Source organism: Melanotaenia boesemani, chromosome 7 (genome assembly GCF_017639745.1).
Source record: "Melanotaenia boesemani isolate fMelBoe1 chromosome 7, fMelBoe1.pri, whole genome shotgun sequence".
Lineage (NCBI taxonomy): Eukaryota > Metazoa > Chordata > Actinopteri > Atheriniformes > Melanotaeniidae > Melanotaenia > Melanotaenia boesemani.
The window spans coordinates 2,106,068-2,131,892 of NC_055688.1; positions in this window are offsets into that span (position 1 = coordinate 2,106,068).

Consider the following 25,825-nt stretch of genomic DNA (forward strand, 5'->3'; position numbering starts at 1 on the left):
TATTTTATTTATATAGCACATTTTCTGCAACAGCAGTTGCCCAAAGTGCTGAACAACAGAACAAAAACACTCCACAGTTGAAATAAACACTACACAATAAAACAATAAAAACCAATAAAAATAAAAACAGAAATAAAAATTGATAAAAAGATAAAATCTATAAAATAATAAAACAACAAAACTAGAATTAAAAACTGGAATAATATTAATTAATAAAACACGCGAATGACAAGCTCAGTTTTGTTCAAATGCCAGTGCAAAGAAGTAGGTTTTGAGTGAAGACTTAAAACCAGCGACAGACTGAGCCGCTCTAATGTGAAGGGGAAGTCTGTTCCACAGCTTAGGGGCGGCAACAGAGAAGCTCTGTCGCCCTGGATTTAAGTCTGGCATTTGGGACCTTCAGTAGGAGCTGTGAGGAGGACCTCAACGTCCTTGCTGGAGCATGCTGGTGTAGCAACTCTGACAAGTACGATGGAGCCAAACCATTTAAAGCTTTAAAAACAATTAATAAAATCTTGTATTGGGTCCTAAACATAACAGGAAGCCAATGCAAAGAGGCGAGCACAGGGGTGATATGATCACGTCGTTGTGTCCCTGTAAGCAACCGAGCAGCAGCATTTTGGGCAAGCTGCAGTCGATGTAGAGATGACTGGTCAATGCCGTAATATAGGGAGTTGCAGTAATCAATACGGGACATATTGATATTGAAGCACAAAGAACAGTCAGGACCTGACCCGAAGGCGGAGGAAGGTGACCCTCTCGTCCTCCAGGTTAAACCCCAACGTACAGATGCCACGTCAGGGGCAATGAGTATGTCCACACCTGCTCAATGCCTCTCACCAGGAGCAACTCCAGAATGGAAGAGGGTCCACTGGAAGTCTGGAAGTCCGAGTCTACTGGAACTGAATCTGTTTCCTGACTTCTGATTTTTGTTGTCATTTTAATGATCCTGGCCATGGCAGTCTTTGCAGGAAGAGAAATTTTCATGTTTGTTTTTTTTAAAGCTCTATAATAGATGCTCTGATATCTTCATGAATGATTCTTTTCTGTATTCCTCATTTATAAACGGCCTTACTATTTCATGAGGTACCAGAAAACCTCCTATAGTTGTTGAGTTTGGAGATTTGGTCCACTACAGCAGCCAGCTGACAGTCTTCCCTGAGCCCAGGATGAGATAATATTAGATGCCATTTTTTCATATCACAAATCGTGTGCAAGCCATCTTTGTTGGTACACTTCATTTTCCTCTAGAGTCAGGGCTGAGGTGCTGAAGAGCCATGAGTTGCAGATCCTGCCTTGAACTAGCTTCAGGATGTAGCTTTCCACCACGTAGCCATCTATGGGGATGTTTTTTTTCTATGTTCCTAAGGCTGCATGGATGTACAGACAGCTAGTTGAGAAATGAAAACAATCACTTTAACCACTTCATACACAATGTGGTGTTTTTGAATCAGATGGAAATAATAGGCTTACAAGCTCTAAGCCCATGTCCAAATAGATTTAGGTCTATGCCCCAGGGGGTGCGGAGATCATTGAACAAACAGCCCATCCTCACTAATTCCAGACTACTTAAGCTCTTGATGACACAAATATTCAAATGAATTGAAATAATTACGAGAAGAATGGGCTGAATGTTTAGAAATGGGCTGAAAACTTCAGTAGACACATTGAAAGGTGAATAACACAGAGGCTTTGCTCTTTTTGTGTTTGACAGGACTCATTCCAGCCTTCCAGACACTGCTGGTTTATTGAAAAATATGTCTAATTAATACTGAGTTTTATTTACACCCAACCCAAAACTCTAAATACAGAAAAACATTTTGGTGCTTGTTTATTTTTTGTGCAAGAATTTTCCTTCTTTTTCTGCTGACTGAGCATGAGAGAGCCATGGAAGAAAAAAGCTCATATTCAACATTAAAATGAACACAAATGGATTAAATGGAATCACAGTATATCTTATATTTCTTTACTAAAACCACAGACTTTTCAGAAAACACCATCTTGGCACTGAGTTTTGAGGTTTCCTTCTCCACAGAGGACCTCAACACATCCCTGCAGATTTCAGTTCTGGAAACTAAAATGAACAGGTTAGAGATGAATGCCAAGGTAAGTGAACTGTGTGGATATAAATTTAGGGCCTGACTTCATACCTTGAAACCTTGAAAGTTAGAATTAGTTTAGGCTAGGGGGAGAATGCTGGAGCTGTCTTTTTGCAGCTTTCCCTGGTCAAGCCAAAATACTGCCCAGTTTTTCTTCTTTTACAAACAGAATCAACAAACTATATCTGGTTTAACAGACTGGTTTCTTGTTAAACAGACTAGTATCTGGGTTATCTGGCACACTCCTCAGCCTCCCCGGTAAGGTCTATTCAGGGGTGCTGGAGAGGAGGGTCTGTCGGATAGTCAAACCTCGGATTGAGGAGGAGCAGTGTGGTTTTCGTCCCAGTCGTGGAACAATATACCAGCTCTACACCCTCTTCAGAGTGCTCTCTCTGGGTCTGCAATAGGGTCCTGCCCCAAGTGGAGAAGTTCACGTATCTCGGTGTCTTGTTCACAGTTGAGGGAAGGATGGAGCAGGAGGTCGACAGGTGGATCAGTGCAGCGTCTGCAGTGATGCGGACGTCTCTGCAGCATTGTGTAGACGTCAGGGACAGTTCCCCTGGACTGGCAGACTGGGGTGGTGGTCCCCCTCTTCAAAAGGGTAAAGTGCTTTCTCCAGGTCGGCAATGAGGTCCTGTCCCTAGTGGAGGAGTTCAAGTATCTCGAGGTCTTGTTCATGAGTGAGGGAAGGATGGAGCAGGAGATTGACAGGTGGATCAGTGCGGCGTCTGCAGTGATGGGGACTCTGCATCGGTCTGTGGTGAAGAAGGAGCTGAGCCAAAAGGCAAAGCTCTCGCTTTACGGGTCGATCTACGTTCCCACCCTCACCTATGGTCACGAGCTGTGGGTAGTGACAGAAAGAACGAGATCGCAAATACAAGCGGCCAAGATGAGTTTTCTCCGCAGGGTGGCCGGGCTCTCCTTTAGAGATAGGGTGAGAAGCTCGGTGATCCGGGAGGGGCTCAGAGTAGAGCCGCTGCTCCTCCACATCAAGAGAAGCCAGATGAGGTGGCTCGGGCATCTGGTTAGGATGCCTCCTGGATGCCTCCCTGGTGAGGTGTTGCGGGTACGTCCCACCGAAAAAAGGCCGCGAGGAAGACCTAGGACGTGCTGGACGGACTACATCTCTCAGCTGGCCTCGGAATGCCTCGGGATCCCTCCGGATGAGCTGGTGAATGTGGCCGGGGAGAGGGAAGTCTGGGTTTCCCTGCTTAGGCAGCTGCCCCCACGACCCGACTCTGGATAAATGGCAGATAATGGATGGATGGCAAGTGGTTAGATCTTAGGAGTAATCTGGATCACTGTCTTGGAGGTGGGAATGTTTAAAATGAGTCTTTACTCTGGAGTGGTATGGATAATTTTGCCATTAGAGCTTCTAACTCTAAAATAATGCTCACTGTTACGACCCCTGGTCTACGGTCCATGGGTGTAAGGCTGTCTGGAGTTTCCTGATGGGTTTGACGCCGCTCCAGCTGGAACCTCCCCTCCCTCTGACGTCGGCGCGTCCACCTCTACGTTGCACCAGCTGGGATGATGACTCTGTCCCGCCCACCGGTTCCCCAACCAATCCGGCGGTGCAGCCAGACCTTCAAATGGGAGACGGCCCCAGCAATCAGGGCAGCTGTGTTCCCGTGGGCGCACAGTTTGCCAGGCTGGGTATTGGAAAGTGATCGCTGAACTTTAGAGTGTGTTTTGAGAGCTTTATTCCTGTCTTGTGAAATTGTGTGCACCATTGTGCTTTTGTGTTGATATTGAGCAGAGATTCTCTCACCTGTTTTGTGTGAGTCACCTTAAGTTATCGTTATCTCACCTTTTGTGAGTAGGTTTTTGGTTGTTTGTTTTGGTTGTTAGACGCTCTCACCTTTTAGTGAGTAGCCATGGGTTAAGTTTCCGTTTTTTATACATAGTATAATAGTAAATGTAATATCTCTTTTCTTTCCGTTGTTCTTTTTATTTTGGCTGGAGTTACATAACCTATATTTAGGACACCCTTGGTTGTATTTTCTTTGGATTTTGGTTGTTTGGTTGTTTATATGAACCCGAATGTGAATAAACCTTGGTTATATTATACGGTTTTGTCCAGCCTTCTTTTTGTTATCGGCCTATACCCCTGGATCTTGTGGAGGGCCGTAACACTCACAATCACTGGCAAAAACATTATTAGAGTGATTTGGTGGAGGTTTCTGAGTGATCCTATTTTCATCGCATTTTTTTTGTTATGAACAGGGGTGCTGCCAGGGACTTTTGGGCCCCATGAAAAGAAACTGAAGTGGGTTGATATTGTAATACATAAAATTAGCAATTTTAATGATATTTTGACCATCATACCTATATTTTTGAAAAGAAAAACATGACATTGAGGCTACTTGGTAGGGGAAGCACTAAAAACACAATGAAGTTTATTTAGATTCAATTATTTGCTGCAAGACAGATACTTCATATTTAAAAACCCGTCTCTCTTTTTTTAAATACTTCCAGCTGTGGAATCTGTGAGATGTGAGCTTTCAGTAGAGGAGTCGTTTGTTCGTGTTCATGCCGTGGGGTGGACACGGGGAGACATCTTTTGTGTTTACATATTTTTCGGACTTTGTGTACCTGGTCTTTTAATTATTGTTGTCTTAACTGTGTTTGTTGGTGATAGAAATGGTTTTACTGAGCTGGTAGCTGAGATTCTGGACTTTCTGTGGATACCACACATGTTTATAGTTACATCTACAGACTTGACGCTACACCCGGAAACCAGATGTTAACCCTTAACTCCCGGTAGCGGAGGCTGCAGGTGCAGAGGTGAAGCTAAACAGTCAAGCTAAGAATGAAAGTTTAGAGAAATTATAGGCCAGAAATGTGGATAATGAAGCAGTGAAGGTGCATGGATGGAAGTTATTGTGCATATTGTGAATATTTCTCTCTCCCCACCATCTAGAAGCTGTGAGATTCTAATCCTGCTTTCTGTCTGTTCACCTGATGCTGATATTCATCACATATTGTTCCTTCTGTGTTTAGAAGGAAGCAGCTTCACAGCTTTAAATTCATCCTGCTGACTTTTTTACCTTTTTAGTTAGTAAATCCTGAACATTTCATCCTTCTTTCTCATAAATTTTTGATTTTATATATGAAGAAATATTTTAACTGTTGCTGTTTAAAGAGAAAACTGCTGCTAAACCTGTTTATGTGTTTAGTGCAGGGGTCTGCAGCCTTTCCAATCCAAAGAGCCATTTTTCCCTCAGACAGCTAAATAAAACTCCTTTAGAGACGCAGATGTTACCAGACTTTTCAAAAAGGAAACTTAATATATATTTTTAATGAAGAGCCACCATAGGATGTTTGTTATTTTTGAAGAACCACATTTTTAATTTCAATTTTTAAGGTTTTAAAATAAAGGAAACACATAAAACCTTTATAAAAAAGAGGACAGATAGACTTTCTTCTAAGGGATGTAGACATTTGTGGAAAATGCTGTAAAAGAAAAAAAAGTCCCTGGTTTCCAACCTAATGACAAGAAAGATGGATTTAAAAAAATATTTTAGCCACGTATTTAGAGGCATTGTGGAAGGTCAAGAGTCACAGGTTAAACACCCCTGATGTGTGTTAGTAAACCAAAATTTACTGCATTTTCTTTATATAGCTGTAGGCCTTCTTTTAAAGGAAAGAGACATTTTGCGCGTAACGATGCAATTAATCGCAGCATGTCATGCGATTAATCGCGATTAAACATTTTAATCATTGCCCAGCACTACTTAAAATACAATACCTAAATAGAAAATAACCCCTTCCATGAAAATGAAATGCATTTATAATCTGTGGAGAAACAAATCAAGTCTCAGCTAAAACACCATCAAAAACAAAATGGCCGCTCCTTTTTTATGATTTATTGGGTTGTGAGTGTTATTCAACATTATCACTGAACAGGAGGCTGTCATGAATGGCGGATGTCGGAGGAGGTGAGGACCCAATTGCAGGCAGTCAGAGGCAGGGGGGAGAATTGGTGCAGGTGACAGGTTTATTCCAGAACTCAAGACAGGGATAAATCCAACGAACTAAACCACACATGACCAAATGAGAGGATCTGACAAGGAGTGACTGAAAACCAGGAGTGCTTATACACAGAGGGAGTAACAAGACACAGGTGAAGTGGATGACTAATCAGACCAGATGAACTAACAAGGCAGAACAGAAATCACAGGAACACAAGAGGGAAAACCAAACATGACAAAACTGAAACCTAAAGCATGAACATAACAAGAACTATAAACCAAGAACAAGACCGAACTAAACATGACAAAAACCAAAATCCTAAACCATGATCAAAACACCCACCAAAACCCAGAAACCGTGACAGGAGGCAACAAAAAATGAATAAAAATAAAATCAGAAGTAAATGGTAAAATAAATTAGGTCAGCAGAAACAAAAACTAGCAGGACCTCACATGGTTTATTGTGTTTTATGAACTGAATGTAATACGGTCACAAGCAAACCACTGTGGAGATTTACAGCCAAACAACAGCTGGGAGCGTCTTTAAAATGAAATAATCACATTTTAAAAGGTAGAACTTTGTGTAATAAGATATCCAGGAGTGCTATATGACTGTAGGTAGTTAACCTTCTGATATCTAGAAAATGTAAATATTTCTCTGATTGGATTGAAAGCCGTCACCCAGTCTGCTGCACTAGAAATGTTTCTGTTCCTACTGACCTGACCTACATTACAGAGATAGCTGAAGATTTTCTCAATCACTCAAATCAGTCTAAAATAAATACAAACCTTATTTTATTTATTATTAATTCAGACCAAATTTTTTCTATTATATAATGTTTTTTAACATTAATTAATTCATCACTCAGCTGCTCACCTCCTTCCTCAGGGGCCACCCGGACATGTCCAGGTGTGGAGGGGAGTGGACATGTTCAGGTGAGGTGTGGAGGAGGAGGTCTGGCAGCATCTGCTTCGGCTGCTCTCGTGTCTCTTCGGAACATGCGTGATTTTTTGTTTTTAGCAGAGCAGTTTGCTAATCATTTACCTGTGTTGATTATTTGACTGTTGCGCTGCTCTGCAGCTGATGGAGCAGCTGATGGAGCAGGTGATGGAGCAGGTGGACTGAACCATTTAACGGTATATAGAGGGGGTAGGTGTTCATAAATGTTTCCAAAACAAAGAGAAACTTAGTGACACTAATGCATTGTAACTAAAATGTTTGTGTGATTGTAAGTTTGTTAGTATTACAATTGCATTGCGGGTCCTTCTGGGTCCTTGTCAATCATGGGCCCCTAGAATTCTTCTCCTACACCCCCCTTTTCAGCAACCCAGGTTATAAATAATTAGTTTTTTTATTCTATGTACCCCATCTCATGTTTTTTTCTTCATTGATAGCACATCATCAGTTCAGGTTTATGTCTATTTTAATCCAAAGTGATAGAGACGCAGAGACTTGTTGGTTTTTTTCTTTAACTGTTTTTATTTCTGTAAAACACGTTGAGTTGCAAGATTGTAATAAAAAGTTATATAAGTTGGAGTCATTGATTGATTAGAGAACATTAGCTGCTTGCACTCGAAATAAACTGAATAATCTGTTAAAATTTTGGTGTGTTCTGGTTGTTTAATTTGAACTTTTAAACATAATCATAATGGACCAATAAAAAATATCACATTACATTTCAGATATGATACATATCATATCATCTAATCATATGAAAAAGAGCTGAAGAAGAAAAAAGCTGAACATATGAGTGAAAGCCATGATTTAGATATATAATTTTATTGATCAAAAAGTGAGGAAACAAGAGGCTGCAGCAGCACACACTGGCACAGAAGACTCAGATAAACAAAATAAAGCAGCAAAAGAAACACACAAATCTATATACCAGAGTAAAAAATATTTACAAATCTATGTACAACATGTACAAAACAGCAGAACAAGAGAATAAGTAAGAAGAATATGCCATAAAAGTCTATGACTTTACATAAGGATGTGCAAAAGGAAATGTAAGAAAAACAATGCAAACCACAGAAAATTTTAAAAAGTAAAATAAAACAGCAAGTGGATAAAAGCAGCAAGTAAAGCCTGGTGTCTAAGCAGGCCCTGTTGTCTGTATATATACTGCATATTTTATCATGGGTTGAGGAGGGACCCACTGAAGGAGGCAGACGGACTGTAGAAACAAAGTTTTAATTCCTAGAACAGACCTTAGGACAACACCGGGAAACACGACAGATGATCTGACAAACACTGACTGAAGCCAGGGGTACGTGACTGGAACACAACTAATAAGATGCAGGTGGAGCAAATTAACTATTAAAACCAGGTGAGCTAATGAACAGGTAAATAAAACAGAATGCAACACACCAGGGAAGGAACTACAAAAAAAAGAACATGTAAGACCGTAGAACTAAAAGAAAAACACATAGACCATGATATTTATAGTGTTTTCCTCCTTATATTTCTATATATATGGACAATCTTTAAGATTTGTTTCTATGAAAGGCGGTTTGTGGATAGCAGTACTATACATAACCAATTAAAGATGATTGTTTACAAAATAGTTTTAAAAGATGACATTTTGATATAAACCAGCATTTAATCTGAAAGCAGTTGGGTGCATAGCATTACAGGCCACTGCAAACAAAACGTAGCCAGAACCCAGAGAGAACATTAGCATTCATACTTCAAATGTAAAGAGAGGAATCCAGGCCAAGTGTCCAGTATCACAAGCATATGCAACAAATTCTCATCTTGTCCCCATTTAGATTCCATACAAACGTATTGTCAGGATGATCGATTACAGCTGCTGCAGAGCAGACTCCTTTTGTTTCCACATGGGGAATTGCCCTAACTACCAATTTTAATATGTAAACGTCAGCAGGGATGGATTTTTAATCCAGAGCTGGCAGGGTGGTACTTCAGAGTGGAGGCAGATCCCAGTATCAATCATGTCAGAGAGCCAAAGGACAGCAAGCATGACAAATGGCCGAGCCCCCATCAACTTTCAGGATGTGAATCTCCCTCTGCAGAAAGAGAGGAGCAAGTCATTTTAAGACTGCAGCCTTGCATGGAAAGGACGAGCACCATGACACTGCCCTCATAGTCCCACAATGCTGATACTCCATGTAAGATGTGATTCATTAAAACATGAGCTCATCTTGTATTTGATGGCAGCAACACAACTGAAAGAAGTTGGGATGGGCAAATGTTTGTCATTGTGTAGCATCCCCAATTCTTTTAACAACTTTCTGCTAGAGAGCCATGCTGCTGTACTAGACCAGTATGTGGTTTAGCTTTGTTCTGCTGGAATGTGCAAGGCCTTCCCTGGAAAAGATCTGATCATATGAATCAGAATACATTTTGCTCTAAAACCTCGATGGTTTCTTTCTGGATATGCAGGTTGCACATCTATGAGCTCTTATGCAACCCTATCTCAACAAAGATGCAAGCCCTTGAGCTGACAGCCAGACAGTTAATTCACTCTTTAGTCTGGATCCTGTTCACATCTGGCTTCTTCTCTGCATGATAGAGCTTTAACCTGCATTTGTGGGTTTCAGGGTGAACTGTGTTCCCAGACAGTGGTTTCTGGAAGTCTTCCTGGGTCCATGCAGTGGTTTCCAGTAGAGAATCATGTCTGCGTTTAATGCAGTGTTTAATCACAGGTTCACACCTCGATCAGTACTGATCCTGATCTCGTTTGTGTCACATGGAAGCAGACATGCATCCAGATTCTCTGAATCTTTGACATTGTGCACTACATGCGAGTGAATATTTAAAGTCTCAGTTGTGCTCATGACATTGCTCCACAATTAGTTTCTTTTTTTTACTTTAATTTTAATGTCTAAGAGACTGTTTTTCCTCTGGTTCAAATTTTCAAGTATTTTTCCAGAATCAGGGAAATGCCTCCCTTTCAAAATCTGAAGATCTCCATGTTGTACCATGAACAGAATGCAGGTTTATAAGTTTTGAAAATCATTGCATTTTGTTTTATTCACATTTTTTACAAGTCCCGACCGTTCTGGAGTCGGGTTGCATTGTGAATGATGCTATAGTTAAAATTTCTGTCAGGCTGGTGAATTATTCCTGCTGAGCTTTTATTAAGGCTCTTGGCTTTGTGACACAGTGTTCTGTCTCCTCCTTACATAAGCTTTTTTTTCTAATTTGTTTGCTGAGGCCACCAATAAATGCATCAGTGCTGCACTTTCTTTTAAGTTAGGGCTATTAGTGCTATTGCAAGATAATGTCTTCTGACTGTAGGGCAAGGAAATGTTTAAAAAGGTGAGATTTAACTTTGGTCAAATTCCTAAAAGGGTGCAGGTGCAAGTCTTCTGCACAGAAACAGACAATCTTCTGTCATACATGACAGGCCAACACAAAGGTGGAGGAAACCATCAAAACCTGTTCGTGTACTGTAATAATACGATGTACAGCTTTTTATGTAGCAAGGTGGCTATTATCCTAAAAAATAGAGAATTTTGACCATCAGTAGTGCAGTAAATTATGATTTTTTTTTAAGCAAATTTGAATGTTGTTGCATTAATACAGTGTCCTAGACATTTAGAGACAGCTGTGGTAAATCATAAAAAAACAGAGCCATTCTTTAGACTGAGGACTGGATAATGAAATGACGGGGTGATTGCTCTATTACTCTGGCTGGGATGGGCTCACCTACAAATTACCAGAAGAGTCTTGGGCCCTCATTTATCAAATCTGCTTATGCCCAGATTTGTGTGTATGAGAACATTTCCATGAAAAATTTGAAATTTACTATCTTGTAATGATAATGTCATTATGTCGTAAATATAGAAACAGCTCTGGCCTGTTTATGACAATCAAGCAATCTAAGCATCCACGTGCATTCTTTATCTCATCACTATCACTGTTAAAGCAGAAACCAGTCTGTTAAACCAAATACTAGTCTGTTAAACCAGAAACCAGTCTGTTAAACCAGAAACCAGTCTGTTAAACCCGGTATTAGTCTGTTAAACCACATACTAGTCTGTTAAACCAAATACTAGTCTGTTGAAGCAGAAACCAGTCTGTTAAACCACATACTAGTCTGTTAAACCAGAAACCAGTCTGTTAAACCCAATATTAGTCTGTTAAACCACATACTAGTCTGTTAAACCAAATACTAGTCTGTTAAAGCAGAAACCAGTCTGTTAAACCACATACTAGTCTGTTAAACCAGAAACCAGTCTGTTAAACCCGATATTAGTCTGTTAAACCACATACTAGTCTGTTAAACCAAATACTAGTCTGTTAAAGCAGAAACCAGTCTGTTAAACCACATACTAATCTGTTAAACCAGAAACCAGTCTGTTAAACCCGATATTAGTCTGTTATACCACATACTAGTCTGTTAAACCAGAAACCAGTCTGTTAAACCCGATATTAGTCTGTTAAACCACATACTAGTCTGTTATTATTTTTTTCCTCTTCTTTTTTTTTTTTTTTTTTTTTTGTTTGCTTTTTTCAATTCAAAACCTCAAAACCAGTTGACCAGAACCAACCCATGTGGACTTTCTTTAAAAATCAGAAACCAGTCTGTTAAACCAGAAACCAGTCGGTTAAACTAGATATTATTCTATTAAAACCAGGTATTAGTCTGTTAAACCAGAAACCAGTTTGTTAAACTAGATATTATTCTGTTAAAACTAGATATTAGTCTGTTAAACCAGAAACCAGTCTGTTAAACCAAATACTGGCCTCTTAAACCAGAAACCAGTCTGTTAAACTAGAAATTAATCTGTTAAAACCAGATATTAGTCTGTTAAACCAGAAACCAGTCTGTTAAACTAGATATTATTCTGTTAAAACCAGATATTAGTCTGTTAAACCAGAAACCAGTCTGTTAAACCAAATACTAGTCTGTTAAACCAGAAACCAGTCTGCTAAACCAAATACTAGTCTGTTAAACCAGAAACCAGTCTGTTAAACTAGATATTATTCTGTTAAAACCAGATATTAGTCTGTTAAACCAGAAACCAGTCTGTGAAACCAAATACTAGTCTGTTAAACCAGATACCAGTCTGCTAAACCAAATACTAGTCTGTTAAACCAGAAACCAGTCTGTTAAACTAGATATTATTCTGTTAAAACCAGATATTAGTCTGTTAAACCAGAAACCAGTCTGTTAAACTAGATATTATTCTGTTAAAACCAGATATTAGTCTGTTAAACCAGAAACCAGTCTGTTAAACCAAATACTAGTCTGTTAAACCAGATACCAGTCTGCTAAACCAAATACTTGTCTGTTAAACCAGAAACCAGTCTGTTAAACTAGATATTATTCTATTAAAACAAGGTATTAGTCTGTTAAACCAGAAACCAGTCTGTTAAACCAGAAACCAGACTGTTATTATTTTTTTCCTCTTCTTTTTTTTTTTTTTTTTTTTGTTTGCTTTTTTCAATTCAAAACCTCAAAACCAGTTGACCAGAACCAACCCATGTGGACTTACTTTAAAAGTCAGAAACCAGTCTGTTAAACCAGAAACCAGTCGGTTAAACTAGATATTATTCTATTAAAACCAGGTATTAGTCTGTTAAACCAGAAACCAGTTTGTTAAACTAGATATTATTCTGTTAAAACTAGATATTAGTCTGTTAAACCAGAAACCAGTCTGTTAAACCAAATACTAGCCTCTTAAACCAGAAACCAGTCTGTTAAACTAGAAATTAATCTGTTAAAACCAGATATTAGTCCGTTAAACCAGAAACCAGTCTGTGAAACCAAATACTAGTTTGTTAAACCAGAAACCAGTCTGTTAAACTAGATATTATTCTGTTAAAACCAGATATTAGTCTGTTAAACCAGAAACCAGTCTGTTAAACTAGATATTATTCTGTTAAAACCAGATATTAGTCTGTTAAACCAGAAACCAGTCTGTTAAACCAAATACTAGTCTGTTAAACCAGATACCAGTCTGCTAAACCAAATACTAGTCTGTTAAACCAGAAACCAGTCTGTTAAACTAGATATTATTGTATTAAAACCAGGTATTAGTCTGTTAAACCAGAAACCAGACTGTTAAATTAGATATTATTCTGTTAAAACCAGATATTAGTCTGTTAAACCAGAAACCAGTCTGTTAAACCAAAACCAAATACTAGTCTGTTAAACCAGAAACCAGTCTGCTAAACCAAATACTAGTCTGTTAAACCAGAAACCAGTCTGTTAAACTAGATATTATTCTGTTAAAACCAGATATTAGTCTGTTAAACCAGAAACCAGTCTGTTAAACTAGATATTATTCTGTTAAAACCAGATATTAGTCTGTTAAACCAGAAACCAGTCTGTTAAACCAAATACTAGTCTGTTAAACCAGAAACCAGTCTGTTAAACCAGAAACCAGTCTGTTAAACTAGATATTATTCTATTAAAACCAGGTATTAGTCTGTTAAACCAGAAACCAGTCTGTTAAACTAAATATTATTCTGTTAAAACCAGATATTAGTCTGTTAAACCAGAAACCAGTCTGTTAAACCAAAACCAAATACTAGTCTGTTAAACCAGAAACCAGTCTGCCAAACCAAATGCTAGTCTGTTAAACCAGAAACCAGTCTGCTAAACCAAATACTAGTCTGTTAAACCAGAAACCAGTCTGTTAAACTAGATATTATTCTGTTAAAACCAGATACTAGTCTGTTAAACCAGAAACCAGTCTGTTAAACCAAATACTAGTCTGTTAAACCAGAAACCAGTCTGCTAAACCAAATACTAGTCTCTTAAACCAGAGACCAGTCAGTTAAGTCAGAAACCAGTCTTTTAAACCAAATACTAGTCTGTTAAACCAGAAACCAGTCTGTTAAACTAGATATTATTCTGTTAAAACCAGATATTAGTCTGTTAAACCAGAAACCAGTCTGTTAAACTAGATATTATTCTATTAAAACCAGGTATTAGTCTGTTAAACCGGAAACCAGTCTGTTAAACTAGATATTATTCTGTTAAAACCAGATATTAGTCTGTTAAGCCAGAAAGCAGTCTGTTAAACTAAAACCAAATACTAGTCTGTTAAACCAGAAACCAATCTGTTAAACTAGATATTATTCTGTTAAAACCAGATATTAGTCTGTTAAACCAGAAACCAGTCTGTTAAACCAAATACTAGTCTGTTAAACCAGAAACCAGTCTGCTAAACCAAATACTAGTCTGTTAAACCAGAAACCAGTCTGTTAAACTAGATGTTATTCTGTTAAAACCAGATATTAGTCTGTTAAACCAGAAACCAGTCTGTTAAACTAGACATTATTCTGTTAAAACCAGATTTTAGTCTGTTAAACCAGAAACCAGTCTGTTAAACCAAATACTAGTCTGTTAAACCAGAAACCAGTCTGCTAAACCAAATACTAGTCTGTTAAACCAGAAACCAGTCTGTTAAACTAGATATTATTCTGTTAAAACCACATACTACTCTGTTAAAGCAGAAACCAGTCAGTTAAGTCAGAAACCAGTCTTTTAAACCAGAAAGCAGTCTGTTAAACCAGAAACCAGTCTGTTAAACCCGATATTAGTCTGTTAAACCAGATACTAGTCTGTTAAACCAGAAACCAGTCTGTTAAACCTGATATTAGTCTGTTAAACCTGAAACCAGTCTGTTAAACCAGAAACCAGCCTGTTAAACCTGATATTAGTCTGTTAAACCTGAAACCAGTCTGTTAAACCTGAAACCAGAATGTTAAACCAGAAATCAGTCTGTTAAACCCGATATTAGTCTGTTAAACCTGCAACCAGTCTGTTAAACCAGAAACCAGTCTGTTAAACCCGATATTAGTCTGTTAAACCTGAAACTAGTCTGTTAAACCAGATACCAGTCTTCTTGACCAGACACTAGTCTGTTAAACCAGACACTAGTCTGTTAAACCTGAAACCAGTCTGTTAAAGCAGATACCAGTCTTCTTGACCAGACACTAGTCTGTTAAACCAGACACTAGTCTGTTAAACCTGAAACCAGTCTGTTAAACCAGACACCAGTCTGTTAAACCAGATATTAGTCTGTTAAACCAGACACCAGTCTGTTAAACCTGAAACCAGTCTGTTAAAGCAGATACCAGTCTTCTTGACCAGACACTAGTCTGTTAAACCAGATATTAGTCTGTTAAACCAGACACCAGTCTGTTAAACCAGACACCAGTCTGTTAAACCAGATATCAGGAACCCTCAATGGATTTCCATCAAAGATGTTTTATTGTGAAGACAATAGCGTCCTCTGTTTTTTCTGAAAATCCCGTCCTTGAGGAAGAGATTATGATCAAAGCCGTGCCACTGTCTCAAGGAACTGTTGTGGGGAATTCTTCCCAGGGTTTCTTATTTATGTCATTTAATTTTTTTATTTCTTTTTATTAATAATTTCCTCTCCATTTAAAATACATGGGCATGTATTGTTTTATATTCATTCATTCATTTTCTGAACTGCTTAGTCCATTAAGGGTTGCGGGTAAGCTGGAGACTATTCCAGCATTAACAGGTGAGAGGCAGGTACACCCTGGACAGGTCACCAGTCCATCGTAGGGCCAACACATAGGGGACAAACAACCATTCACACACACACTCCTGGGGAGAATTTAGAGTCATCAATTAAACTAACATGCATGTCTTTGGACTGTGGGAGGAAGCCAGAGTACCCGGAGAGAACCCACGCATACACGGGCAGAACATGCAAACTCCATACAGAAAGGCCACTGCCCTCAAGGTTCGAAACTCCCCCCAGCCTCAGTCGTATGCCTATGCTTCCAGAGGTTTTCTGCATTAAGGGATGATTTTCCTCATTGGAGGATCAACTGGCACCGCAGCCTGACCTGTGATAACATCTGAAGCATTCATAACCCTATTTCTAACAAATTGTCAAATTCTTACAAACCGGACCATGATTTTATCAAGAGGGAAATTCTGTGTGGCCACTAGGTGGCGCTATAGTCGTTTTTTATGTAGAACCATGTCCAGGTTAGAGCTCTAATGAGATCCATTGGTCAACTGACAACAGGGTTAGAGCCACTTCCTGTTTCATGGCGAAGGATTTAAACATCACATGAAGCCATTTTAATCATGGGTTAGGTTATGTCCTGGCATGTTATATCAATATGCCGAATTTCATCAGTCAGTCAAAGCAGTAGTTGGGGCTGATAGATTAAGTAATTATAGGGGGCGCTATAGAGTGATATTTACAGCATATGTCAATTTTAATCAGTTCCAGGCCACTGTCCTCCCTGCCATGTTTTGGTGGAGATCAGGAGTACATCGTGTGAGTACTTCCTGTTTCATGGCGGTGGATGCCATTCGCCATTGTTGACGAAAGAAATTGAGTTTTTATTTTCTGTAATATCACAACAGGGTTTGATCTGATCTGAAGCACTTGTAAGTGTGTGAGGTTCGTTCCTGAGGAGAAGGACCTCAGTGACTGAAAAAAGCCCTTCCTGTTGGAAGTGGGCGGGGCTTGGGTTAAGACCAGAAGTAGTGATATGTGTCTGTTCAGGACCAGACCCTGATTAATCACTGTAAGTGTGATGGTGATTGGATGAAGAGAGATTTACACTAATTAATGATGTCACGTCTTATCTAAGTTTGCCATGGCGCCACGGTCTCGCCATGCAGTCCAGATGTAATGTCCAGATAACAACATCTTGACATGTCGATGTGGTCGGCATGGAACTGAAGTGAAACATGTGCAGTTTGGTGCAGATTGAGTGTTGTATGTCAGAAATAATGGATTCCGTGCTTAATGGCGAAACCTCAAATCTTGATGCCACTGAATGCCACCTCCTTTGAGAAAGTTTTCAATAACCTTTCATCACACATGCGTCTGGAGTGTTCAGATTGATTTTGAGGCAAGATTTCCCATTTTGAGGGAAATCTCTGGGAGAAGATGCAAGGCAAAGAAACATGCAAAAGTGAGCCAAAAAATTACACTTTTTTCAAAATGGCTAACTTCCTGCTGAAGTTATCATATAGGTCCACTGGGCTTTTTTGTGCATCCTTCCAAGTTCTATATGCTGGATTTCAGCCATATTGGTCAATGTAGTGGGCGGTTGTGATCAATTAAATATTTGTATGGGGCGCTATAGAGTCATATTGCAATTTTTCCAGCATATGTTAATTTGGCTGAGTTTCCGACCTGACCGCACTCCTTCCTGGCGAGTTTGGTGGAGATCAACGTCACAATGGGTCAGTTACAAGTACTTCCTGTTTGATGGTGTCGGACCACTATTCGCCATGGTTACGTTTGGTGAAGGAACTTCAGGTTTATTGTGGTGTCATGAAAGAGTTTGACCTGTTGTGAAGCACTTTCAAGTGTGTAAGTTTCATTCCTGAGGAGAAGGATCATGGCGTCTGAAAAAAAGCACTTCCTGTTGAAAGTGGGCGGGGCTTATGGCTAGACCAGAATTGGTCATATGGATCTGTTCAGGTCCAGACCCTGATTAATCCCTGTGAGGCTGATGCTGATTGGATGAGAATCGAGGGATTTATATTGGCGCCACAGTCTCGCCCTGCAGCGTAGAGCAACAGTTTTCACTGGTTAGCATCACCAAAATGTTTTCTGCTGTCTGAACCAATTTGGACCTGGTTGTGTCCAAAACGTCAGAGAAGTGGGTCTTCGAGTAAAACAATGACTTCCTGTTGTCAGGGGGCGTGGCCAATTCATAATTCAAATTGTGACATGTAGATAAACATTTCCCCCAGGTTATCAGAACTAACAAAGCTAAATTATGTCCAGCTACTTAAAACAATAGAGGATGATCTCTCACGGTGGAGGTGCTTACCCATATCACTCATGGGGAGGGTTGCCGCCATTAAAATGATGGTTCTATCTAAAGTAAACTACCTGTTTTCAGTGACACCCACTAAACCATCCTACAGCTGGTTTAAATCACTGGACCCACATATATCTAAATTTTTATGGAAAAACAAGCCATCACGTATCAGTCTAAAAACTTTACAACAGACTAAAGATAGAGGTGGATTGGAGCTACCCAACTTTAATCACGATTTCTTAGCTAACAAGCTGCAGTATATCTCCAAATGGTTTAAACCTAGCAGTCTGGGTGAACCATGGTTAGATGCAGAGCAGGCATTGTGTGAGGATCTGTTTATCTCTGACCTGCCATTCATCAGCTCAACCATCAAAACACATAAGTGTTTTAAAAGCATCAATATCAGTTCCTCTTTAGTGGCTTGGTGGGATTTTCTAAAAATAACCAAATCCTCACTTTTTCCATGTAAGTTTACACCCCTCTGGAACAACCCTGACATCCTGCAAAACAAAAAGCTGATTAATTTTACCCAATGGAAAAATAAAGGAATAAAACAGTTAGAACATATAATAGAAAATGGAAACTTCTTATCATTTAATATTCTCACTTCACAATATGGAATCAGTAGCAAAACATTTTTAGAATATCACCAGCTTAAATCTATTATATGTAAAAAATATACCATTAATCAATTAAACTTACAGCTACCTATTAGGGTGGCAGAATTCATGAATCTCAATGCCCCAAAGCTATTATCAAAAACATATAGACTATTATCCAAACTAGAAGACTCAATCTGTCTTCCAACTTCAAAATGGGAGGGTGACTTATCCAGTAACTTTAATAAAGATAAATGGTCACAAATATGTTTAAACACCTTTAAAATGACTAAAAATTCAAATATGCAACTAATACAATTCAAAATTCTGCATAGAACTCATTATACAGGACAAAGGATGTTCAGGATGGGTCTGTCACAATCAAACATCTGCTCACACGACAATGAAAACACACCTGACAACTATCTCCATGCCTTGTGGTCCTGCACACCTGTCTGCAGGTTCTGGCTTCAGGTATGTAAGGACATGCCAACATGGTTTAAATGTAATATTCCTGCAAACACCGCACTGTGTCTACTAGGTGACTTGGGTGACATTAATATGGCAATTAAAATGATACGTACAGCATTATGCATTGCAAAGAAAACTATCCTTGTGACCTGGAAAACCAAAATTAATCTGTGTATTCACCAGTTTAGGAATCTCTTAGTAGACCACATCAGTAGTGAGACAATGTCTGCCTCCTCAAAGAATCATTTAGCTAAATCTCATTCCTCTGGTCCCCTGTGCTTAGCTCCATGACTTAGTGTAGGTGGAGGACTGTGACCTTGTTGCCTTGGGGGTTGGAAAATGGCCGGGAGTGATTGTAGTTGCGGGTTCTTTGTGGTTTCCCGTGGTGTGGGACCGGGCTGCTCTGCGATGAGAGTGGCTCTGGGTCTGGCCCTGTCGGGGGCTGTGGGGGCCAGCGGTTAGAGTCGCCTCGTGGCAGGGGGTGAGGCCACTGGTGGCGCCTGGGTCAGTGGGCGTCGGTCCTGGGCTGGGTGGCTGGGCTATTCCGGGGCGGGCCTCTCGGTTTAAATTACACTTAGACACCAAAACACCAACACACATGTCATGTGGTTCGTGGCGGGCGGGGCTACTAACATGACTTTGCTCCGAGCACAATATGGTCACTGCCCCCCAGTTTTACTTGCAAAAAACACACTCACAACAAACAGTCATGAGCGGGGAGGAGGAGGAGGACAATGGGGACACCTCACACCCCTCTTCCACGGGGCGCTGCCAGGGGTGGGTAGGGGAGGTGGTTGCCTTGGGGGCCGGATACCGGGGTGGCTGCACTGATGAGAGGCTGCTGATCTTGGGGGATGCCCGGTCGGCCACATCTGGATGGGAGGTGATGGGGGGTGGCTGGGGATGGCGGTGAGGGCTCGTCATTCTCTGGTCCGCCGGGGATGTCTCCCACAGGGCATGATGGGAGGGAGGGGGGGGGGGGGGGGGGGGGGGGGGCTGGGGAGTGAGGGGGGGAGGGTTGTATGCTGTGTGAGTGTTTATATTGTGTGGGTGGGGGTGAGGAGGCATGTATGTGTTAGGATGAGCGGGAGTGTTCAAGGATATAGGTGTGTGCATGTGTTTGTGTGTGTGTTTGGGGCGGGGTTAAGTGCACATGTGGGTGGGACCTGGGGGGGCCTGGGGGTGGTGAGCCGTGGGTCTGGGCTCTGCCGCTGTCCCCATCCTCTCATTCCCCGTTAGGCATGTGGGGGGTGGGTACCTTCTGGGGTCGGAGGCGGCTCATTGGCTGCGGTCCCTGTATGGCCCGGTCGTGGGGGGCGGCCTCTCCTGGCCTGTCTTGCCCTAGGGGACCTCCTGGGGAGCGGGGGTGCCTAATGCCACTAGAGGCTCAACATCCAGAGGGAAGTTAGCTTCCCTCTGGACTTACATCCCCGGACCCATCTTCTTTCCCGCTCTCTCTGTCTCACACACACACACACGCTGGGTGGTTGTCTGGGGGGGCCTGGTCCTCCTAGGCATGGTGCGGGCACTCTGCCTTTGGGGGGTGGGGCGGCCCCAAGGATCACTCCTTACTCCTCATCCTCTGCATGCTGACACAGTCACTGAGTTGTCCAGTGGGTTTACTTACTAAGAGATAATTCTTCTTTTCATTTTTCCTGAGTTAGTATCTGGTCGCTGTTATGCTACTTTATGATCTGTCTTTTTGATTTGGTTATTATTTAAAAACTCTTAATGGCTAGCAGCTCTGTTTTTTTTTTTTTTTTTTTTGGTTGTTTTTTTGTGTTTTTGTCTCCTTTCTTCTTTTCCTTTTGCATCTTTTTGCTATTTTCCATCTTTTTCTGTCCCCTCCGGTCAGGTTCAGCAAGATTACATAGATTCCATGATTCAAAGTAAATAAATAAATAAATAAATCAGATTATCAAGAGGAGCCTTACCCATAGGTCTCCTCTTGGCAGAGCAAATTTGTTCAGCACAATACAGCAACCAGATTATCATTTTGCCAGATTTTGGCCAGATTTTGTGAGTTTCAGCATGTTCAGGTCCTCTAAAATGCAATTCATTTTTGCGGAGAAAAAGAAGATAAAGAAGAAGAAGAAGAAGGAAAAAACAGAGCAATTACAACATGCCGTTGCACTGCCTTCGGTGCATGCTCCCTTTTTTCAACAGCAGTTATTCTCCATCTTTTATTAGTTGTATTTTTTTTATTGCAGTAAAGGACTGGGGGAATTGTTAAAAACTACTTATCTCCTGCTCTTCAAATCTCTGTTTTTAATTGGTAAAGCACTTTGTTGTAACTTGTGATGAAATAATAAACTAAATGGATGTTTAGATGACTTCAATCTCAGCAGAATTTATTTATATTTTCATTCCTATACTGAGGACGAGCACAACAAGAGGTCTGTTATCATTATATGAGGTTTGTGAATGCAACTGAGCAAGTATGGTGCTTCACGACTTGTGGCATTTATCAGCAGTTCATAGTTACTAATGTGCATACGACTGGTACGTTTGATAAATCCACATTTTTATTTATTTATGCACATTTTAAATTTAATTTGTTGGATCAGGTTTAGCACAAGAGGATGATAAATGAGGTCCTTAAATCCTCCTCGGTCAGTATCGTGTGCCTAGGGTCGTCATTGTGTGCCTACATTTGCAGATGAATAATGTGCACGACTAACCAATTAATCTACTAGTAAGCCGACTACTATTTCTAAGAGTCTACTAATTTAGGCATTAAACTAAAGCAAGATATCTTAGAAGATATTTTAGAAAACAACTGTTTTATCATTGTTTGGAAATGTCACTGCTATTAAAGACCCTTTCAAGCTTGAGAGTAAAAACTCAGAACCAGTTTTAGAAAAAACCTCAAACCCAGTCTTGAGTCTTTGGATTAAGTAAGACTGAAATGTTGAGTAAATAAGTGAATAGCTCAACAACAAGAAGAAAAAGGAGTTTGGAGTAGGGGTTTGTTGTGCTCACATTGGTGCAGCCTCTCACATGGCCCTCACCAACTTTGCTTTACATCCACACTGAGCTTTACATACCACAAGGTCTTCCTAAAGACAGTAACACAAAGACTATCTTTCATTGCCTGTTGTCCTATTTATTCAAGCTGTAGGCATCTAGAGTGAGAAAGTGTGTTTCAACATGATGCAAACAAAATTACTTTCTAGGCTTCGTCTGAAATGGTTTATTGTCAAAATATTCTTTCATTTTCCCCACAGAGCTCATGTCTATCTGTCACTGCTTCCTCAAGACCAGTCGACTATCATGCCTTACTTTGAGTATGAGGGCACTCACACACACACACACCTACACACACACACACACACACACACACACACACACACACACACACACACACACACACACACACACACGCGCACACACACCTACACACACAAACACACACACACACACACACACACACACACACACACACACACAAACACACACACACACATAGACACAAAGGGGAAAGTCTAAAGAATAATAATTAGAAGACCTACAGCATAAGAAAGCTATTGTAAAATATTTGCAAGGTAAATACAGTCATGTTACCTGCACAGGCATGAAAAGAAAAGCCTTTGGTGCACATCACATGAATAGCCTCCATTGTTCCGCCACTGTATAAAGACATTCTGCCTTTCCATTGTGGAAATAATGTAGTCGAGAACCTTGTTCTGCGAGCCTTTCATTAAAAAGAAGTATCTCACTGTGTTATTTATCTACACCTGGTGCCCATTCTAGCGAAAGAGAAGCAGCAGGGGAATCCATCTCTAGCTGAAATACGTGTTGCAGCTTTGAAATAATGAGGTATCAGGAATCTTTTGAATTCAGAATTTCTATCATGCAATAAGCTTTTATCTTGGTACATCATGTCAAACAAATTCAGACAGGAGATAGTGCCAGTGCTGCCTGAAAGAGGAATGAGAGCACTTCTGTATTTTCTGACATTCTTTTCTGACATGGAGAATTATTTAGGTTAAAGGTTTGTGATTCTGTTTGCCAAACCAAGGCTACCATACTGCTGTAGCTAAGACAGTTGTACAGCACTCAGTTGGTCTTCTGCATCTTTTACATACATGAGTTTGTCTGTTTTTGGGGCCCTTGTGGATCTATTCCCTGACGGACAAAACAGAACAGCACTGGGAACCACAGGGGCAGTGTTGAACAGTATAGGGGATGTGGGACTGGTGAAAGAAACAAAGATGAAGAAGAAGCTTTGACATATTTAATGGCCGTGCAGACCAATGCTGTGTACTGTGCTGCTATTTTTGTGTCTTTCTGAAAGTGGACATTATCGCAGTCACCATGTTTGTTGTCTGAAAATTACATTGGAACTCAGAGGTGAAATCTGAACTCGGCACTCCCCACTGGTGGGTGTACTGCTAACCACCATGCTAATGTACAGGACTCATGGAAGTATGAGAGCACTAAAATTTGAATTGGATGTAACTGTTAATGTATACAAAGGGAGATAAATGGGCCTTTATAGTTGGACGGCTTGTCTCACAGCATGTTTCTACCAGTGGGTTGTCCAGTATAGCAGGCACCAAGAAACGTCTGGCAACAACCCTGGAAGTCCTATCCTCAATGAATGCTACAAAATGAATTTGGTTCCAATCAGCTTTATTTGCATAACCCCAATTCACAACAAAGTCATCTCAAGGTACTTTAGAGACATAATATACCATGTGACATCCCCCAACAGTCCAAAGCTGAAGTTATACCCGTGCTGCGCCTGTGTCAGGTCGAGTCCACATAGCTGACACAGATTAAATGTATGTATATAGTCAAATGTAGGGTAATAGCGTCATGTTGCAGTTTCTTTTCTGGATCAGAAGGTGGCAGTAGGGCTGGTATTGGCTGGTAAATCCACAGGGTGGAGTTTGTTTGATGGTTCACTTCAGTTCCGGCAAGTATTTCTTGTTTTAGAAAAACAATGGCGGCCGACATGGAACAGTGTCTTCAAGAGATTGTGGAAGCAGACAAAGAAATTATCCATCTGTTGAACATTTTACAGCGGAAACAAAGGAGAAGAAGATGGAGACGTCTAATCACAACGGGTTACTTCTGCGTCACCACATTCGCGTAGATTGCACCTCTGGTCGGGAGAGGGAGGCGTTGAGCCTTTGTGGACCTACGCAGAGCCTATGGTGGTGACAGTGTAACCAACCTGATAACCGAGTCCTAAGACTACAGCTCCGTAACTGGATGGTTAACCATCCATCAAAAATTTGTAAGGAAGGTAAAAAAGGTAAGTTTTAAGCCTAATCTTAAAAGTAGAAAGGGTGTCTGCTTCCTGAAACCAAACTGGAAGCTGGTTTCATAAGAGAAGAGCGGTATAGTCCATGGCTCTGCCTCCCATTCTACTTTTGGCGACTCTGCAACCACAAGTTAACCTGAAGTCTGACAGTGAAGAGAACATTCAGGGTCCATGTCCTTAGCCTCCCCTGGCAGGGGAGGTTGATTGGGTCTGTCTAGAAGTCATCTCTGCTTTGTAAGTATCCTCACACCCACCCGGTACTGCTTCCCTGGGCAACTTCAGGTATGAGAGAGTTCAGCACCTCTCAAGGAGTTAGTTTCCTGAGCTCTAGCAGGTACTGCTACTTCACACTAGGTAAAAGCTCTTTTCTGGACAGCAAGGTTACGTTTCACATTCCAGGCAAATCCAGGAATTGGCTCTCACCAGCTCCCCAGCCGAGTGCCTCATGTTGGAGATCTCCTCAGAGAGCAATAGGTCAGCTCTGTAGCTGCAGGAGAGAAGACTGACAGTGGCTTGTATGTGCACTCAATGTCAGTTCAGACACCGCGGCAGGAAGTGATACTCAGTCGGCTTCTTCTTCAGTTGTAGCTGCTGCTGTGGTTGTCCAGCAGCTAAAAAGCTATACAGGTGACACCATGTTCAGCTCCACTTTTGTCCAAGTCTTTTTTATTGTAGTGACATTCCTTTTTCTTTATTTTCTTTATTATTTGGTCAGTAATATGGCGGCCTGGTGTTCAGGTGAATTCAAGCTTTGCCCACTGATGACGTCACAGTTTGTGGAATCTGGATGCATCAGCTGGTTCAAGAGGTTTGGGTTTGGTTGACCAATACTAACACAGAACCCTACCAGTGTGAAAGGGCTATGGGTGGTATTCTAAAGGGGCACTACCAAAGGATTGTTCCTCTGGGTGACTTCAATGTCCATGTGGGCAGGAACAGAGCATCTTCAAGGGGTGTGACTGAGAAGAATGGCCTCCCTCGACCACTGTGGTCTTTTGTATAGGACTTCAATTCATGATTGTCACTTTTTTTGCTGAGAAACGTTTGTGGGTTTTCCTCCTTCAGCCATTAAAGAAGGCTGACTGAGAGCTTGCATGAGCCTGAGTTTGTCTGACCAACCATAACTCACACCTTTTATTCGACTGATTAAACCACATTATCCACATGTGGCACTACAGTCTCGCAGATACCATCTGAATTACATAAAGTAATGCAGAGGATCAAAGAATTTCATCTAAAAAACAACCAGCAAGAGCAATTTATCCCACACAGAAGACTACAAGATACAATCAAAGGAAACATAACAAAGAAGCAGACTATCAGCTTTGTGTGAGAAAATCATTACCACATATGAAATCATACTTAGAGCTGCAGCAGTGGATGCCAGGTCATACAGGCGCTGGTTCATAGCTGTGTTACTGCCTTTCTATTATTATAATTACCCATTATTCCTAGTGGTCTTTTTAATGACTGATTGTCCACAAATCCCCTTTAAAACTTAATTAATACTGTAGCATATGCTATTTAATTAATTATACACTTGTGTATGTAGAAGTGTTTTGTATATTTTTAATTTCTTAAATAAGTAAACGTCATCAATTATCCATGGCACCAAAGGCTTGGTGGAGAGAAGATCTTGCATAATCTACCATCTT